At 35.2% G+C, this 21,089-nt stretch overlaps 1 protein-coding gene across 6 annotated transcripts in view; it reads left to right on the top strand.

Moving 5' to 3' along the window:
• Positions 1-21,089, top strand: part of PALLD (palladin, cytoskeletal associated protein) — a 210,787-nt gene that overhangs the window by 92,303 nt on the left and 97,395 nt on the right. The gene's annotated exons all lie outside the window — the stretch shown is intronic.

Below are 21,089 nucleotides of genomic sequence, written 5' to 3'. Positions count from 1 at the left end.
GGTTAGCTATCCTTATTCTAAATGTTCTTGGTTTTGTGTAGTCAGTGGATATTCAGGTGTGTAATGTTTGTATTATTTCTTACATTATGTTTACATATAACGTAACTCATTCTGCTGTCAGCCAGATTACAATGGCTCTTTTATAATTAAAAATTGGAAAATGAAAAGCTCAAGGAGAAGAGAGAAATAAGTGGAAAAATTTGTAGTAACATTTTTACCTTATGTTCGTGATGATACCTTAGTTATGCAAGAGTGATCTTATGCTGACTGTTAACATAGCTTGATTTTAGCACTGCGCAGGCTCCTCTTTTGCATCTTATTCAAAAATTTTTGGAGTATGACAAAGGAACTAAAATGCTATTTTATTTCATTTACATCAATAATCAGAAGGTATTATTAATTATAAAAATGTGATGTGTTTAAGAAGAAGCATGAAATATGGTCTTTAAACCTAGCAAGGTCATTTCTTAATTACATGTTTTCACAGGATAACTCGCAAAATATAAAAATGCTGTTCTTTCAGCAATCATGTGCTGATTTTAAACACACAAAAACACATGCTTGAGGCAGCAAGCCAACAGGGTTCTCTTTCTGCACCCACCACTTTTTTCCTTCTGTTGCTCTTTGTCATTCTAAGCAGTTTCTGACAACTGTAGAAGAGAAGGAGGAGTGGAAGAAGTAGACAGGCAGTGGTGGAATAACAATGCATATGGTGGTGATTGCATGTATGGGAGGGAGGTTGCTGAAGATGGCAACTTGCAGACGACAGGTGATGTGGAGTGAGCCAGGTGGTCCTGTACCCAGCACTTCTGTTGCAAGACCCATTTGTGAAGAAAGGAGGTAGCTGCTCCAGCACAGCATTAAAAAAAAATTTCACCCCAGGGCTTGCTTTCCCAAAAGTGAGGTTGCCCTAGATAAAGAAGGCTGTGTCATAGACTTCCCGTTGTATAGTGTTTACTGCTACTTCTGCAAAATTTGTTTTGTTTTTAAACATAGAGTCAACATATAAACAGAGGTGAACATTGTATACCATGATGTGAGAAGGATGCTATTACAAGAATCCTTTCAGTTGCTGATGTCCAAATTTATGACCTTGGAATCCCTAGTGCAATTGCACTTGAGTCCTATATTTTGCCGTTAACACTTGATGCGTAAGAGAGTGATCTTGATTGCAGTAAAGATACATGTTTTGCTTGGCCAAAGCCACTGTAAGTCTATGCTGCTGTCAGAAATGGAAATCTTGCCTTCCCCTTAGTCAAGTATTTTGCTCCCAAGCATAGTGATAACATAAGAAAGGGAAAGGGTGCTAACAGGAGGAGGAAAAGGAATGTCTGGCTGCAGAGACTTGAAATCATCTTTCAGCATTTGGGAAACTGCACCCCAAGCCAAAGCTAACAAAATAATTGCATTAAAATTAGCTGAGTAGTAAAGTAGCTATCTCAACCATGAGAGTGATCCCACTTGAAGAGAACTCAGCTATGGAGTTGTATCTGTCCATAGAGTATTAGTATTTGATGATAGAAACAGCATATATTAGCAATGACATAACAGCAAATATGTTTATTGTAACATTTTTAAAAATTATTTAAATATTTAATGTTGGCTATGTAGAAAGCTTGAAGCTTCTGAATATAGTTAGTGAGTTTTAATTTTGATGAAGACTAACTCTGATTTTAAATTTCCTAAAGAACCTTTTCTTTTCAAGCTTATCTTAACTCAGATAGTACTTAACAGGTTCATCTGTGAACTCTCTGAATAGTTTGTTCAGCCAACACTGAAAGCAATTGCAAAGAGTTTGGGAATGATGGGCTGGTTTGGGGGGGAGGTGTTGGTGGTTGTTGTTGTTGGGGGGGGGGGGGGTTGGTTTGTTTTTTGTTTTGTTTTTTTTTTTTTTTTTAAATAAGAAGGAGAGACTGAGTACCTTCTTGAAGTATGAAATACATTTGCACCTTGGCAAGGAAGCTGTAACCAACACCTATAAATAATGATTTACCACAATTCAGTCCAATGCAAGAGCTGGCATGCTACAGAGAGTTACTGCAGTTGTTTTCAGGCTTGAAAAATGTTTTCAAAGTCCTACAAAATGCTCAGTTTGTGGTTACAGACACTTAAGTAATCCTTAAGCCATAAGTTAGTTGTTGCCTCAGTCTGGTGCTGAGAATATTTAAAACACAGTTTAATGTCATAATATACAGAATTTTCTGAGAAAAGCATATACAGAATTAACTGGGAAAGCAGTCAATACCAGATATTTTGCTAACATGGAATTTAAAAGACAATAATGTTAAATATGGTTAAAAGGCACAATATTTTATCATGCCTTGTTAGCAACATGAGTTTCTCTAGACAAGAGAGGAAGAACTGTTGAACTGAGACCAGAAAACCCCAGATTTCTGCAATTCTGATCTCTGCTGCTGTGACCTATTTGAGGAAGTTGAGCTGTTAGCGTGCATTGGACTTTTCCAGGCAATATTGGTGTAATGCACAGATTAGCTTTTAGAATTGTCCCCATAAATGTATCATGTCTTCACATACTTTGCATCTCTCAAATTAGGCAACTAAATGTTAATATTAATTTCAGAATGCAGCCCATGTGTGCAAGTGCTGCCTTAAACCCCTCATAATCCTCAGTCTGAATGTCTGCAAAAAAGGCAGGATGCTGTTCTGTAGAACTGTATATAACATGTCCATGATTTCAGATGAAGAACTTCCATTCAAGTGGCTTACTATTACTATTATTTTTCCACGTGTCTGTTAAAGCAGTAACAGAAAAGAAGATGGTGCTCGTATGGTTACTGGATGTACCTACCTATGTGGTGTTAGTTGGCTTTGTAACAAGCCATCAGTTCAAGGTTCGGAGACTCAATGTGACTACAGTGTGGTACCAGAATTTTCTGACTGGAGAGCTTCTCTTCAGTTGGCTACTGTTCTACCTTCTTTGTATTGGAGTGTTATTCCTGTCTGTCATATACAATGATCAGAAAGAGTATTAGCTTAGTGGGAGTCGTTCTATTCCATGCTTCTCCCTTGCAGATGCAGAGAGCAACTGTAGGTATTGATAGTCTTCTTTCTGTAGTTAATCCATTAACGTAAACTCAAAAGAAGCCAGTAGGAAGTGACATGTTTGACACCTTTAAAATTAGCACAGCAGTACCTGCCCCTGTAGAATGATCAACAATTTTTTCACTGCATTATTGTGAGAAGTAGTATTCTGCATGGGCATGCATCATGCATGCTGTGAAGAAGAATGAACAGAATTCCTGAATTCCATCTCACCCAGTTCTCTTTGACAATGTTTTTTTGCAGTGAAAATGGAAGGCGGATATTAATTTTGTAAAAAGAATACCTGTTAAAAGTGAAAAGCAGTAAAATATAATTTCTTGCAGTTTATGACTTTGTTGATAATCAGTATTTCCTTCAACAGACATGGCTATATTGTTTCCTGTTTTTTCTGAGATTTGGGGTTTTTTTAAATGTATTCAAAAGTCTTAGTCTTATTTTTTAAATAATACACAGAAGAAATTAATCATAAACATAATTTAAAAGATATCAAGCAGTTTATATGTAACTTCAGTAAAGAAAAGCTGAGATTATAATTAAAATTATTTCTTAAAGATAAGGAGTTAATCTGGTTGATATGTATCAAAGTCACTGCTGTGTGAGTTGATAGAACTTCCTTAACTAAAACACTCGTGTTCATACTGGTTGTGAAAGTGATACTATTTCTTGAACTGAATTGTTTGGCGCTTCAGTCTCCACTCCTCAGCAGCTGAGTTTTCTTTCATGGTTTCTTCTGTTTTGTAATAGATGCCTCAGACATTTTCGCAAAGATGCTAGTTCAGTCATTTCTAGAATGTCTCTCATGCCCTTTATTAAAATGTTTATTTCACTGTTTTTCACTCATCACTGAAATTATTCTTAACTTCATCTTTCTGCTAGCAATTTGCTTAATATTGAACTTACTTGTTCTTCTAGTCATGTACATGCTGCGATGTTTGTAAAGCCTGTCCTGCCAGGCATTGGGTTTTAAAGATACTGCAAGAAATTACTACCTTAATAATCATATTTGATATATGGAAGTAGTAAGTGACTGTTTAGACTATATTAGGAAGAGCTGGATAGAAAAAGAACATGTGAGAATAGCCAACAATCCGATGATTAATGCCTTGGAATATACAACAGTCAGGTATAAATCCTTAGTCTGCCTAAGAGAACCAAGGCTGCTGAAGCCCAGAGAAGACACTTGTGCTGGGAGCTTTGAAGGGTTCACATTTGTTCTCATGCAGAACAACAACATTCTGGAAATGGTAAGAAGACATGTGATGTTGGAAAACTGTTTTCCATCCAGTTCTACTAATGTGTATATGAATGTGATTTACTGTAGCAGCCTAATTTAGGAAAGATTGACCACAGAAATGCTCAACTTGAATGTTAAACACCGATTTATTTAAGTTTTTGTTTAAAGTTATTGCATCTTCTGATGAAAACCTGAATAAAAAACCATTCTTGCATAGTTTGAATGACACACAGAGCAGAGCTCTGCTGCCATTATTTGTATGAAACAAAAAGTAACAGAGCCTTTCCCAACTATGGGAAAGATACTGCCCACCTGTCACGTGATTCAACAATGAACTATGTCCTAGTGGGTTTTCCATATTTCTCCAAAAGTTAAGTTAAAAACCAAAAGCAGGTATTATTAATTTTGAATTACAACTGTCAATCAGAATTATGTACAGTATATATTCAAGATTTATTTGCTTCAGCAAAAATGTGGGAAGTGAAAACTTTGTAATCACGGAAATGCAAAGATAAAAAGAAAACATGGCTATTACAAAAAATTGTGAAGTTATACAAACAATAATTTAAATCAAAAAGCAATAATTTAGAATTCCATGAAGTCTTAAAATTCGCATTACAAATATGTACTCTTACAGAGAATAAGACACTGGTTAGCATCTCCCGTAATACTTTCTGATAGAAAAAAGGTGTAAAATAATGTATAATTGAGGTTCGCATATTCCGTAAGGCTGAACAAAATTCAAAGCCGTAAACATTCATAGCATTTGACTTGGAAATGAACAAGACAATCTTCATCTGTATAAGAAAATTTTAACACACTTATTTTGTCTAGGAGTTAGTGATCACACTAAACATGTAACTGTATTCATGAACAAAGGTCCATCCAGGTCCACTTCTTTAGTTTCATCTGCTATGCTCTTTCAAGGTTGATAAGGACGTTTGGATCTTTATCTTGGTAATAAAGTCTACCGACAATAAAACTTTGATCTACGCATGTATTTTCTACTGTAGTAGAAATAACTAATGCTGACAAAAATTGCTAAAATGTAAAGCAGAATAACTGCACACAAAGTTAATCACTTGATTGTAGTACAAGTCCTTAGCATTTTCTACATCTGTTCTCACAATTAATATACGCATGGTTCATTTGTAGCGCTTTTACTTCTCTCTCTTATTTCATACCAGTATTTTTTAACAGGATTAGAGGTAAACCAAGGAAAACTTGTGAAGAATTTCCATTTCAGCAGCTACTAATCAACAGGCACTTGTTTTACTAGGACTAGGGTTTATGATTTACTAATAACAAATAATATATAAAAATAAAGGAGGCTTTATGAGGGAATATACTAAGAAATAGGGGTTTGTTTCCATTTTCTCAGGCTATTTTCTTATTTTCTTACGCAAAAGTTGCAAATCCTAAGAAGGAACAAAAAGTATTATAATGCCTCACAGCTTACCTGTGGACTGAATGCAGTAGGTTAGGTTAGTTTAAACCAAGTTATTAGTTGACTTCCTTAGTGATCTTAGATCATTGTGAAAACTCTGAGACCACTGGGAGATGGAATAGAGGAAATAGGAAGTGTTATGAAATATAGTTGGAAAGTCGCATTTATTTATGATGCTCTGTATCTCACTGTTTTAAAGAATGAAGGGAGTGTTGTTTAGTTTTTACCAAAAAAAGATACATCAGTAGAACAAAGTTTCTGAGCATTTTGTGGTATATTAGATTGATGTTTACAGGTAGGAGAGATGAAAAATTACACAGGTGATAGGGTGTTGCAGCTGTAGAGACAGCTACCTGTTAAAAAAGTATGCAAGATGACCCAGTGAGAGGACTAGAATCAAAAATATCATTCTCTTTTCTTCAAGTTGTAATGATGCTAAATCCTAAATCTTCCTACAAATCGTTAAGCTGTTCTATCTTTATATCATTATGACTAGAAGAACACTTCTAAAAGCATGGATCTTTCCTAGAGAATTGCAAACAATTTAGGCACCATTTCTCTTATGAGAAAAAAGACCTAATTTTGCTGGAAAACTAGATTGTCTGTACTTAATATATTAAAAAATATAAGTATAAATATATAATACTTGTGTGAAAATGCCATAATTGAGTTGTATTAAGTTGTATCTCTAATGGAGCTACATGAACTTGAAGAGATATAAAACTATTCCCGTTCCACCTCAAAATTCTGTAACTACTGATCAGATGGATCTGATGCTGCATATAATGATCCATTTGTTCATATTATCCTAAATTCAGTTTTATGAGACAGTTCTAATCCCAGTGACTTTCATGATTCCTCATTTAGACGCTTAAAGTCACATGAAAATGTGTCAATAATTTCTTTCATATTCCTCAAAACAGTCACAAATAACTTGAATATTGAAATGATGTGCTGGTCTGTCTGCTGTTAAAGGCAGCCTGCTCATGCAGTAGAATGTCACTTTTTTTCCCAGTTCCTAAGGTGACTTTAATGAAAACCTAAGAACAGGTAGTAACTTGAAATTGTAAATAAAAATAATTAATTGGGGTTTTGTGTGTGTTCTGCTTTCAGTGACTTTAATTGCCTATTTCAGACCAAGGAATAGCATGACCCAAAACCAGTGGCAGTTATTGCTGAGAAATTTCCTTTTTACTGATACCGTTTTTAACATAGTGTTGAAGGGTAATCATAAATGAACTTTAAGCCTTTTAAAATCTGCAGAAATACAAGTCTGAATCTCTTTGTAACAATGGATATCAACAACAAGAAAGGTTAAAGGTAGGTGAGAAATGTATTTTTTAGGTTTTTTCTTTCTTCTTTTGGCACTCATGTTTTCTGACCTTTAGTAGGTGGAGACAACTAACTGTACATTCTGCCTACATAAAAGCTAATCAGTATTTAACAGGAAAAGTCAAACATCCTTGAATCAGTTATAAAATGTGTAGTGTGTGTGCCGCCAGCATGATATGCACACAGGACTTCTGTGGTTTTTCAGGTTTTCATTTTAACACTAAAAGTAATCCAGGTTATAGGATAAGCAGGGAAATGGAGGAGGATGAACACAGGTTCGGCGACTTCTTTGAGTCTCTGCATTTTAAGTTTTTAGTTATACACATGCTGTAAGCTTGTAAAAATCTTTAGTGCCTCCAAGAGTGTTATCCTTCTTTTTTCTGCCCTGCTGTTGCTTCATAACTCTGTTGCTTCTATCATACCTTTGTTGCCAACTGTTACCCCCAGTTCCTCTCAAGGTAGCAAGGGTAGGCTTTTTTCTAAGAAGCAAACAGAAACTAGAAGCTCGGCCTAAGTGCTAAGAACCTTCTTCATTTTCAGTGGGTGCCAGAAGTATACAGAGTTGTGCGGGTGCATAAATAACCAGACAGTGTTACAGAATAAAGGTAACAAAGGTTGAGGGGAGAGGGGGCAGATTGTGCGTTTGGGGTGGTTTGTCTTTTCCTGTAAAAAGTTTGAGTAGATCAGTATGCCAGCAGTTTATGATGCACCTTTGAACCAGAAAATACAAGAGGAAATGTTGTACTGTCCACCTGCAAAAAATTTATGGTAGTCTTATGATAATTGTGAACTAAAAGCATCGAGATGAAATATTTTGACTTTTGAATAATTTCTGTTGTTTTTCATTTCTTTCCTTCTCGCTGAAATAACTGGATGGATTTAATACTTGGAATTGATCAACCAAAGCAAATCCAAGTGTTCAGTTCTTCTAATATGCAGCATTTTCTGAGAGGTTCTCAATGAGGTTTTTGGATAGGGAGTTCCTGTAGAAATAATCAAGGATTCTCTTGGTATCACAGGACAGAGTTCTCAAACCAACTGATTAAATGCTTCCTTGCATGCTACTCTTTGCAGACTAATCATTATATGTATTTACTCCATCTTTACATGGCTTTGCAAATGGCATGCAACCACATTTGCCTTGGTATTGTTTCATCCCTGACCTCATAATTATCCAACATACACATAATTTTGAAAATGTAAAAATACCATCTTTTGCTGGGTAGAAGGAGGAAAGGAGGTGAGAAGGGATATAGTTTTTGTTTTGTGCTACCTTTGTTTTGCTCTGCCTCAATGCAGACAAATCCATTTTCCAGGACTGCTCACTTTGGCTGCAGCAGATAGATGCTGAGGCCTCAAAACTGAGACAGATGGTGTTCATAATCTTGTGTTTGGTTTGCAGGAAAGAGGAAGAAAGCAACCCTAAACTTCAAAGTACCAAAAATAGTATGTCTGTCATCTTTGCTTTCCAAGTGACTTTCTAGAGAAAGGTCCCTCTGGTTCAGGCTAAGAGCTTATAACTAATAGGACAGAAGATTGCACTGCCATTTCCTTTGGCATCCAGGTCTGTCGAGAAATGAAAAAAACCTCTGCATACAGCACTTAGTATTCTAATCCAAAATGAGAAACTGGAAATCCTCACTCAACCAAGACATGACATAGAAGTGGATTACTATTAGAAAATAGAATCTGCTTTTTAGAAAACCTGCTTGTACCTTTTGCACAGGTTTTGACAGTAGTTTTTATCATGTTCTTTGCTGAGCATAAAATTGATCAAGAAATTGAGATGAAAGATCAACCAATATCAGTTTAAGAGACAGAGAGAGGAACTGGCAAAGCTAGTTCTGCCAATATTCATTTCATTTGGAAAATGTGTTTGGTAGAGTCAGGGTAGATAAATATACTAGTATAAAGTTCTTTTTGATAATATGAACTTTGAAGTATTTTGGACACTTCAGTAGTCCATGATAGGCATAAACATAATTATGTGAATGGTAGCTGGGGTAAACAGCAGGTATTCTGTTTGAATGGAATTTGGAAGCTACATGACTTCAGCTTGAAATCTGCAACAATATGAGGACTGATTAGTAATTGCTCTATCATTCTTTCCTTCAAGAAATATAAAAAAAGAAGGTCATTTGAGGATTCATTTAACAAGGATAATTTCTGAATAACTAATTTACTGCATACTTTTTTGTGTAATATATATGCAAAAAAGTAGCTAAAATGATTACAAGTTCAAGTGCTGGCTACTCTCAGACTCCCAATACCTACTGTTAGGGTATCCTCTTGGTTTGATAAACTTGTTGCTGGAACTTAACCTTATCGCAGAAACATCTAACCACCTGCAGTTAGTCCTGCCTGTCTACCTGCAGCTGGTCATACCCATGCTTTAAAACATGCTCTGCACAAGTAGGAACTCATAGTTGGATGAGGAGAATTGCTGGACAGGATGCTACAGCTTATGAAGTTTAATCATAAACTCACATAGTTACAGAGCTACTTGTTTTTATTATTATTCTGTTGCCTCCTGACATATGCCAGATTTTTTTTTTATTGAAGTGATATAATTGTCTGATGGTTTCTGTGCTTCTTCCAACTGTGATTATACTACCAAGCTTTCCTTGTATGTCATTTCAAGTTTTCTTCCCTGTCCTCAGGTTTATCTTCCATTATCTTTTGCATTTACTTGCGTTAACTGTGTTTTCATTTTCTGCCCCATGTAAAGAAATATTTTCTGGTGACAAAAACAAGAGGTTGGAACTCAGTGCCATCCATTTCTCTCTGGTTCAGTATGCATGCTATAAAACTTTGGATAAAGAATTTCCATTGCTAATTTTTTGTCATATATGGAATCAATAGACGTGCCAGGGTTTAAAGATACTAATATGTCAGTCCATTAAAGCCATATTCCTAGTTTATGTAGTCAAGCAAATGCCCAAACTAAATAGATTGGAAAAAACCTAAGAACCGAGCAAGTGCTGCAGGTCTTGTTCTGTCAGCCTTATTAATGCTATCAAATATTTCTTGTCATAAGCAGCCTCTCACAGAAACTTTAATGGAGGTAAGAACAGAAAAGGCTTATCCAGTGGAGGGAGCTTTGTTGCTTGGGTAGATGTCTGTAAAGGAGACAGCTTTATTCTTTCCAGAATAGTGGAAAAAGAATATTATAAGAGCCAGGGGAGTGGACCACTTTCAGAGACCTTGTTCACGCCCTAGCAGGAATACAAAGTTGGAAGCATGAGTCTAGAATTTGGCTACAGAGGGAAAGTTGGTTATTCAGTTCAAAACTAGTAGTAGTGAAGGCAGAAAAGACCCCAATGCTTACGAGAAGACACTAGCAGTGTTTATACAGAACAGTTCAAAGACTAATATATAAAATATCTCCAGGATAAAACAAAGGGTTGACCTTTGTATCATGTAGAACAGTTGTTTACTAGAGATATAATCACCTTTTTATCTTCTGGTAGACTTGATAATGTATAATATATATATATATATAGTGTGTGTGTACTTAAAGAAAATACTTGTGAGAACCTAACGTGGTTGAGATCTGTGATGTTCTAAAACTCCTGCCTGTTGTTAAACTGTGTCAGGCCTTTAGGTATCCTCACCAAAAGTGGCAGTGTATTTAGTCAGAAAAATAATTAGCGTATGTGAAGCTAATGGAATCGGACCCCTAGTGAATGTCTGGAAATTTTGCTTTCAGGATGAGATCTAGGCAATGCTCATATGACCTCTCAAAGGTGCTGCATTTTTGTTTTGTTTGACTAATTCCGTGTTGTTACTTATTACAGATTTATTAAAGCAGATCTGTGTGATGTTTGGTAATATTCACTGTATAAAATATCTTCAGTTTTCAAGAGTGTGAAGCATCAAGTCAGTACAACTGGAAATCTGTGTATTTATCTTCACTCCACATGCCTTTACATAAGCAAATTATTAGTTTCTTGCATGTTCTTTGAAATTTGTTTCCCTTATCTTCATTATCTTGATTCGGGAGTTTGTCTGTATTGTACGGACTAATACTTGAAAACATTTTTCATGTTCTTCTGCATGTATTTGAAAGACGCGGTTGTAATTTTCTCAGTTTTTTCCTTCCTTCTCCCTCTCCCTTTCCTTCTCCGTCTCCCTAACCACATTGAGCACTGTAGTGTTTCTGCTTGTGGTTTCTTTTTGCTTCTATAAACTGTTTAAGAAACATATGTGGCCTGTGCAAAATTTTGTCCATCAAGATTTTGGTCACCATTCCCCGATCTCACCTTTCTCACCTCTCTGTGGTAAATCATGTAAGTAATGGAAGTAGAACTGTCTTCAATTATTTTATGACACCTAAGCTTTTTTTTTAAATTGCAGTTAGAGTCAGATAACTGGTGTGATATGTGAATTTAATTAAACAGTGAGTTTAGGACAAAGTGAGATTTCTGCACCTATTATTTTTTAAAACTTCTGTTCCATTTAAAATCTTTCCTGTGAGACCCATAGAGCTTTCCCTATGTGCTATTCTTCAATAGCTCCAGCTTTTCTATTTGTAGTATTTGTAAGTTTTTTAAAAAATTCTATATGCCTATTTGTCAAAGGCTGGTTATTGCTGTCTCCATCAGTGAGTTAATAAGTTGTTGTGGTAGTAATGTGTCTTTTGTAGCTTTTTATACCTTGTTTTTTTTAAGTCAGATTTAGATTATATTTTCATCTTCTAAGATCAAAAACACTGGAGTTCAGATTCAGCAGTGATGAGTTGGATAGTACAGAAGTGTGGAAGATACAGATATTAGGTCTATGTTTAATCCTAATAAAGGTGTTGTATCCACCACCAACCATGCTTGTAAAGATCATCAGCTGCTCTCCTTCTCCACCTCTATTTCTGGCACAGCTAGACAGAGCAACTCACCTTAAGATGGTCTTTCAGGGCCATCAAAATAAGATTCACCCCCAAATTAAGCAATCCCTTTCCCTTCAAGCCTTTTCAATATGATTGGTCCTTGTCTCTTAGTGATAAATGTATATGGACTCCTGACTTTTGCAAAAGAGACAGAGACTTGTTGTGTCAAGAACTATTCTAACCTTGGTTCTACTGTGCTTTCTATGAATCTTTGTTTTTTCATGCTATTTTCTGATAGCATGACAAAAATCATTGTCTCATCATTTTCTTCACAAATATTCTTGTACTGCACTGTATTTGCACTCCTGGTTCTTCTTAATTACCTACATCACAGTATTTAACCATCACAAAATCCTTTCCTTCTACTTCCGTAGATCTGCTCAGCTGTTCCTTTCTCTTACTGCTGCATGGATTACGAATTTAATAAATTGTGGATTAGAAGTGTCAGTCAACTGTGTCACTTGAATTTGCAAACCTTATTTTGAGAATGTTTATAATGTTTTGGTAATTATTTGATATGCCTTCACTTTACTACAGATATGTGTCTGTTAGACTTCTTAAGCTGTCCTTTTACAGTTCTTTTTAAACACATTTATACTGTTTGATACTAATTCTTCAAGACATCAGTTTCTAAATGCCAAATGTTATTCTTTCTACTTTTCTATTTCTGCTATTCCACTGCCTTCATCCAACCTTTCTCTAAATTTGATTTGTCTTCTACAACTTTTCCTCCTTTCCTAGTGCCTTCCACATTCTTACTGTTCTGTACATTAGATCTTTAGTCAGCCTCATTAACAGCAAACAAAATATACTGGTTGTCATATATTAGTTGAAGTTGAGTTTATACTCTAGGTCTGATATTCTGGTTTACCGTAATCTACGTATAAACTTAATTAGTTACTAACAGCTGTTGTTTGTGAGCTAACTACTAAGAAAAAACTGCATGTTTAGTTATTGACCATGAAAAGGTCCAAAAATCATGCTCACTTTTCACCACGAAGGGGGCGCTTTTCACACCTTATATGATACCTGCAACACAAAGCTATAATATGCTTATGCAAATATATTTTTTGGTGACTAAAGAACAACTGAAGCCAAATTGATCAGGTCTACAGGCTATCTGTTTCTCATGTGAGTGTGAAAACTCTAAACTCAGGTATATTTTGGAGGTCACAGGTCCCAGAATACATAAAATACCTGGCAGATGCAATGTCATGTCAGAAAATAGTTTTAACATAAATTTAATTGGGGTTTTCACTAGCTGTCAGGATTCATCAGAAATTTGAAGACTGTCTATAAGATTACAACCTAGGAAATAATGTGAAATGTAATAAGGAAAATAACATAAGTCAGATGAGGAAAATATGTTTGCAAGTGAAAGTATAATCAAAATAACCTTTGATTTGTTGACTCTTTACTCCCCAGTTCTCTATAGGACTGAGTGTCTGTAATTTTGCCTATTTTATGCAGTTGATAAATACCAATCCATTATAAGTATGCTGATTTGACATCCAGAGAATGATGGCAGCAGCTGAAAAATATATTTAGGAAAATAGGTAGAACGCCATTAAAATCTGTTTAATATTTTCAGTAACATCTGTCTTCTGCCTGTATTAGACTTTTACAAATTAGTTTCCACAAAATAATTGAAGGATATAACCTACATTTAAAAAAACAGTAATATTTAAGACTGAGTGAAGAAGTTTACTCAGTTATAATTGCTTGGTGAAGTTCACAACAGTTTAAATTCTTAGTATTTTTAGTATATTAGTGCTGAAAATTTACACATATTTAGTATACTCCCTCTGTCATTCATTTCATTAAAGTCGATTCAGTACAAGGGGTAGTAGTTTACTCAAATCCTGTTGTAGTTGTTGATATATTTCTGCAGTGAAAAATGGAGATGGGGAGATTGTAAGAACAATCCAGAGGAAAAATGTCTCTTGCTTAGATTACCGCATGAAAAATCTTTGGCTTAAGAATATAAAAAGTGCAATTAAAGGAAAGAGTTTCTTTACGTTTCTCTTTCAAAAATACATTTGTTAAAATAATTGTAATAGGAAAAAAAGTTAAAGTAATTAGAGCTTGAAGTAGCTTTTCCTTCATTCCCTTTCCCTTACTTGCTGTTGCTCATGCGCTCTCTCGCTCACACTTGCTCTCGCCTTGTCTGTCTCCCTACTTCTTTCATTCTGATGGAAAGTCTTCACAATGCCAACAGATGAACCACTATTAGCATAAGGTTCATCAATTCAGGGTAAGGACCCTTTTGCGTGAATTGCATTGTCATGTTTTCATGAGCCTTCAAAGGCTTCTTAGCAGAGTCAGAGGAAAAACTCATAGCATATTTTCCATTTCAAATACAATACTGTAAGAGTTGCTGTAGAAACTTGTTTTCTTGTCTGTGAGTTCTGTTTATAGTGTAGCTGTTGCATTCATTTTCCTGCTTGGATAAATTAAATATTTGGATGATCCTGACATGTATAAAAAGCAGATTAAATTACTTAAGTTCTCACTGGGTGAAACCTTGAAGGGACAGGGTAGAAGTCTGAATTTTTAATTTAAAAAATTCTTAGTAAAGAGGTTTCATTAAAGACACTATGGAAAAAGTTTCTAGTGAACTGATAAGTTCTTCCTTGTAATATTAAATGGTTATACTGCTCTGTTTTAATGGTACTGACATTAGAAGGCCATGTATTCAGAGTTTTCTAGAAATTATCGTGTTAACAACATACTTTGAGTTTGAATAAGTAGATCATTTTCTTGCTGATTTGAGTGGGAAATGTGGTATGTTTCTCGATTAATCCCACCTATAGCGTTCTTCCCTAATCACGTTCTGTTTCGTTGTTCTGATGTTCTCGGTTTCTGCAATTGCTTATAATTTCTTTATATCTTAATTTTTAATATATATATCTGTGAAACAGTTAATGTATTGGCCTTCTAAAAAAAAATAGTCTGTACTTGCACCTTATAATTGCTTATATTTTGTTACAATTCCCTCATATAAAAAACATCATATAGCACCTATAAATTCTACTGCCTTCTTGGAAATGCCATATAGTGATTAAGACTTTGGTAAATGCAGATCTTCCTCTACACTCCATGCAGAACTGGATGTGATCTCAATGTACATACACAAAATATACCAGCAATTCTTATTTCATTGAATACCAAGCGAGACATTCTTTTGTTGATAAACTGGCTGTTTCACCCAAGGACCTGCCATGCCAATGGTAAGCTGATGATAATTTGTGAATGTAGCAGATGTTAGTTTAACATGCCAAACCTTGGTTCTAGTTTTAAATGTGTGTAAATAGAGGCATAAAAATACTAGAAACATATCTGAACCTGCAAGTGGTCTGTGGGATAATATTTAAAATTTCTCATTGATTGCAGAAGAATACTTTCTCATTATGTAATTTTCTGCTTATTCTGTGTGCTAAAGACTGGCCTGGAACCTGGAAGAAAATGCTCTTCTATAATCTCATATGTGTGCAGTATATGTACCAAACCTTATCAAGTAGTGATCTTATGGTAATTTATCTGAGTTTATTTCATGGACTTTCATAAAGTACCTTGCCAGTGAATGCATTGTGCAAGTCCTTTGGTATTTTTTCCCCTTTCCTATCTGTACCCATTTCTTTTTTATATTTCCACCTATAGCTGATTTCTTAAACTAAGGATTTCTTTGGTGTTTATTTGTGTTGGCAACTACAGTCCAATGTTGTTATTTTTTTTAATTTGGAAGAGATTGAGGGAGGTAAACAAACTTTACCAAGCTTAAAGCCTCTAGAGTCCTCATGTGGACCTGTGTTCAGAGTACTTGAATGCCACCTCTTTCTAGTTCAGCTTCTATAATACAAATTGGGTAAGCAAATCTTGTATCTCTGTGGAATCTTCTCAGGTGTTCAAGAACAGCAGTAGCTATGCGAGTGGCGATCTAGCCAAAGAACCCAGCTGTGTGGTTCAGTAGCAGTGTATTTCTCCCTGGTAGCTGAATAAATTAGAGCACATGCAGTTGCAGAAGGCAAAGCAGAATGGCATGGAATGCTGCTGTTGTATTTTGGGGAAAGTTTAATGAATGTCAGGTAGCACGCTTACTTTGAGAAAGTGACCTATTAGTTAAATACTCACAAAGAGAAAGCTCAACCAGTCTCAAGTGACAACAGTTTTATTGCAGCAGTTTAGTTCTGGTTTTACCTAAAGGATGGAGATATTTTTATTTTCCACCTTTCTGAATTCAGTAGTAACATTTTCTGCTGTGGCACTTTCAAGAAAAATGCTTTTTATTTTATTATTAAATATTCAAAACCTGCAATAATGAAATGGCAAACATTACTGGAAAAGTCTGATTTTATTTTCTGACAACTCATTGCTCCGAACATGCATATTAATTACATCTTTAACTGCTTCATAACTGCTTACAGGATAAAATCGTCTTTGGAGATTACACGGAAGTGACAATTCCTCTTAAGTGCTTCGTTTTATCATTTTTGTTTTTATTAATTTCTGTGGTATTTTAAATACTTAGGGAAATAGTTGTCATACTGGCTTAGATGTTGTTGGCTTGCTGAAATTATTTAGACTTTGGAGTTGGATACACTTCAACTTTTGTTTACTTTTATAATGCTCACTGGGAATTAAAGTCTTCCTCTCTAAAGTAATATAGGATAAACAGTGTTTTCTGTCAGAAACAGAAAATCACAACCACCCTTTTGGCCCCCTTGCTAATCATGTTTACTTAACTCTCAACACAGTCTAAAATGGACTTTAGTGACATTTGCAGACTCTGTTATCTAGTAAATGCTTGTCTGAGTGAAACTGCCAAGTCAGCCCCTGAAGTCAGAACTGTGTGCCTTCAGCTTCCATTAAAACACATGAACATGGTGCTGGTTATCAGCAAAAACCATAGAAATGGGCAGCATAAAATACTCAATAAGCATAGGCATCCTATCAGCATCCATAGCCATAGGGGTCACGTAATGAGCCTCATCCTGGCTTTATCAAAATCACAGAAGATTTTGACGATGTGCCCCAGCAGAGGAATGTATGTTCTGCATACAAATACCTGCCTCAAAACAAAATATTCATGGGGGTGGGGGGAAGCAAAAAAAACTTACAAATGTCCAGAATGACAATTGTCCAGCCTGACTGTTACTGTAGTATAGGTAAATGTGTCTTCTTTTTTTTTCCTGCTGCATGTGCTTCTGTAGATGACAGACTAAGAATTGCTAACTTAAAGTCAGCAGAGATATTTCGGTCACTGAGATAGGACTCTGGAGTTCTAATGCTGATAAGTGTACTTTTTGCACTGTCCAATTTACTTTTCCTATGTGAATTCTTGTCTCTGGCAGTAGAAGGACAAAAGAGAACTTGGCTTTTTCTTCACTAATTCTCAGGATTTCATAATTGACTGTAGTTGCAGTGATGTGTTTTATTGGAGAAAGCTACAGACATGACTTTTTGAATTTGATATTGTCCAGACATAATTAATAATTTCATTACATCGTGAAGTGCTAAATACTATTCTCACAATATTCCCAGGTTGAGGAAAACTGGAGGGAAAAAAACCCTCTGCTCTTGGTGTGTGTAGAAACAGATAAAACAGCTTATTAGAGATAATGCTGAATTATCATCAGCTAACTGAGGTATTTTCATGGCTAAGGTAAATATTTAAATTCTAATGATTCTGTGTTTCATTAAGGAAAAAACTATAAAGCAAAGGATAGTCCAGATTTTACTTGCACTCGGAATATTGGAGGTCTAGTTACCATGGCTTTTATAAACAAGCATGTTGCTTGTTCAAGTTTCCAAGTTGTTTACTATCACATTTGTTGTAGGCAGTGTCTGACAGCAGATTCCATTTTTTTGTCAGAATCCTCTTACAATGGGGCTATTAACATCTCATTTAAGTCTCTCTGCTGTAAGCTGTAGAGAGAAGACAGTTGTTAAGAAATGTAGGACCATTATAGGAGAGTCATATTTTATCCTCGATACAGTCTAATTTCTAACAAGTTATCAGCATACAAATGGTTCTACAGCAGGATGATTTCATGAGAAAAACTGAGCTGTGAATTTCAGGAAAGCATTTCAGTTTAACCTGAGTCAGAAATAGAAGTTACCCAACACAGGGAATGTTCTATGCTGATTGGTAAAGAGATATTTTAAATATACCTGACAATTCTCTATTAGTATTAAAAAGAAGACATTGAAGAAGGCTCTAAATTGCCTTTCTGTCTATTGTTCTACTGCCAGAATGAAAAGTGACTTAATACTAGCAAGTTACTGACACAAAAAAGTGAAAGGCAGAATTAAATCATCTTCATTTAGGGTGTCTAGCTGCTTTTCATAAATTTGTCAAACTGGAACCCAGAAGGTTTGAAATTTTGGATTTAAGACATGCTTTTGAAAATTAGCATGGGAACTTAAAGAAAATATTGACACATAGGTGGTTTGCTTGGTTACTGCCTGTACAATCTGCAAGAAATGTTATGGTACATAAAGTTCATCAAAAGTAACCAAAGGACAAGGAAAAGGGGTTGGGTTTTTTTTTTAAGTAAGCTAAATATATGAGTGGATGAGCTTCCCAGGCTTTGATGTAGCCGGCTTTTTATATGAGGTTTGTTCTGCCAGTTCTGAGCAGGAGAGAGCATGCATGTCAAATCCTTTTCCAAACAAGCCTCCCTGATTTCTGCCAGAGAACCAAACTTACTAAAGCCAGGCAAAGTTAACCCTTATTTGACAAAAAAATACCGTTATGTAACTTGAAAGAAAGAAAGACATTGTAGCTCACCGGAATGATTCTCCTAACAATAAGCATGGATTTAAGCCACTAAATAAATGATGCCATTGTTTCCAAAATGAGATAAGGCCAATTCAGAACAAACTTTCAAGTCACTAGAACAAATGGTAATTTCACAAATGATCATTTAACTTTTCTGAAAAATACTGAAAAATCAGTCAGCAATTAATGAAAATTTATAGCTGAAAAAACCCCAAACTTACTGGTAAAATGTGAGGTAGATAAATGTGTTTCTTTATATTCTTTTACTACTACCATACAATTAATACTGGTATAAGTAATAGCATAAGCAGTAAAACTTAGAAAATATTTACCTTTCTGTCATAAATATTGGATAGTATGTTATGTCCTTTCTTTATGGCAAACAAAATTCAGAACAAAAGAACAGCTTTGAAAGATAAAATCTGATCCTCCTAAAAAGGCATGCACATACTAAGAACCCCCGCTGAAGCCACATCTAAATCCCAGTTTATACCCAAACAGTGGAAGAGCAAGCTCTGGAGTGCCAAGCCTGATCAGGCAGTATTTGGAGTGAAACATTTAGAATCAATGCTCTGGATAATGATATTCTGCAAAGCTTTACAGATAGAGGTTAAAATGTAATAACAGATGAGTACTGGTATGATGTTAGTGTCTTGTGAAACCAATGACTGCGGATTTGGACAACATAAATGTAACTTATTAAAGGAAATATCAAGGGTAGAAAATGGCTGCTTGTATTCAACTTGTTGCGTACCACTTGTGCATTTCATGTTTACGCACCCATGGAATGTTTCAGAAAAACATTGGGAAACTACATCAATGTTTTGCCAACAGAAAATGCAGTACAGCGTTATTTAAGGACAGAATAACATTTTTAACAGTCCAGATTTCAGACAGCAACTTTATCAGCTTTGTATGTTGGCTGTTGGTTGTTGACCTTGCTGAAAATATGTAGCAAATTCTTTGAGTTCTCTGTACCCATTTGCTCTTGCTTATATGGGAACCCATATGCTTTTAAACATTGTAACTGGTTCTAATTATTGCTTTTATACCACCTAGTATCCTCCATAAATCAGAATCTATTTTTAGATGTGGTCAAAGGATTTGTCATAAGCTCTCAGAAAACAGTTGTTTTACAGCCCAAGTATTTTACTTCTTTAATCTGTGGGTAGAAGGAAGGTTATTCACTTAAACTTCAGAAAAAGTGAATGAGAGACATATTCTCTCTAAAATGAGAAAGAAGTATTACAAACATAAAATATTGAGTATTCTACCTCTGATATAAATGCAAAAGCAATTCTGAGAAGACAAAGCTATTTTTATAAGTTTTGTTTTAGTAATCAATGTCAAACTTTACAAATATCCAAACCATAAACTTTCAGATCCCCATTTTCATTTGCAATGACTTGACTCTGATTTTCTTTGGCTTTACTGGAATATCCACTTAATACCTTATGTGTATGCAGCTTCTTGGAAACAGATTTTAAAACCCAGTAATATTGTAGCTTATTTTAGCCAGAAATTCAAATGGATTTTGTTCTTGTTTGATACCACTAAATCCTTTTCTTTTTTTGGTTGGAAAGGGATAGGCTTTTATAAGACCCTTTGAAATGATCTATATATGTTAACATGAAAGTGAGGAGAAGGGGGTTTTCAGATACTAATCATTTCATCTCTTCTGAATATTTGCAGACCATAGTAATTATCTTTCTGTAAGTTCCCAAAAGATATTTCAGTCTTGTGCTGGTTGGAGTAGAACCCAGCTACATTCCTTACCAGTCCTCAGAGCAATGATATTACACACATCTTCTAGAATGTGGAAATAATAGGGTTATCACATCCTTTCTTTTATTAACAAAAATTATCTAAAATGTAAGTTGGTTAGGTCAATGGTTATGATAGTGGGTAAGAGTGTATGCATATGTGTGTATGGATTCCTATGATAATCCTTTTTAAAAGATTCCTTCACTTAAAAATATTTTCTAGTACTCAAGAGGAAACCTCAAACTTACCAGTTTAGAAATGACGTATGATAGTCATTGCACTAGGCATCTGATATGCTGAATGTGAGTTCACTTTCAATTTTGTGGTATCTACCTGGAAAAGACTTTTGCTGTCATTTTGGTTTGTTAAGGTTTTTTTTGTTGTTGCTCTTGTTTTTCCCTTATTTGGCAGTTGTGCTGAACATACATCCCTGAAGCTGATTCCAGGTTTATTGATGGAATAGATGTAGCGTACTGCTACTTCAAGAGTATTAGGATGTTGTATGCCTCTAATTCTTCACAGATTGAAAATTATTAACACTTGACCTTTCTCTCTTGGCTCTGATTGCCAAGAACCGTGTTTACAA

This window comes from Aquila chrysaetos, chromosome 1 (assembly GCF_900496995.4).
Source record: "Aquila chrysaetos chrysaetos chromosome 1, bAquChr1.4, whole genome shotgun sequence".
NCBI lineage: Eukaryota > Metazoa > Chordata > Aves > Accipitriformes > Accipitridae > Aquila > Aquila chrysaetos.
This window is presented reverse-complemented; position numbering and strand designations above follow the sequence as displayed.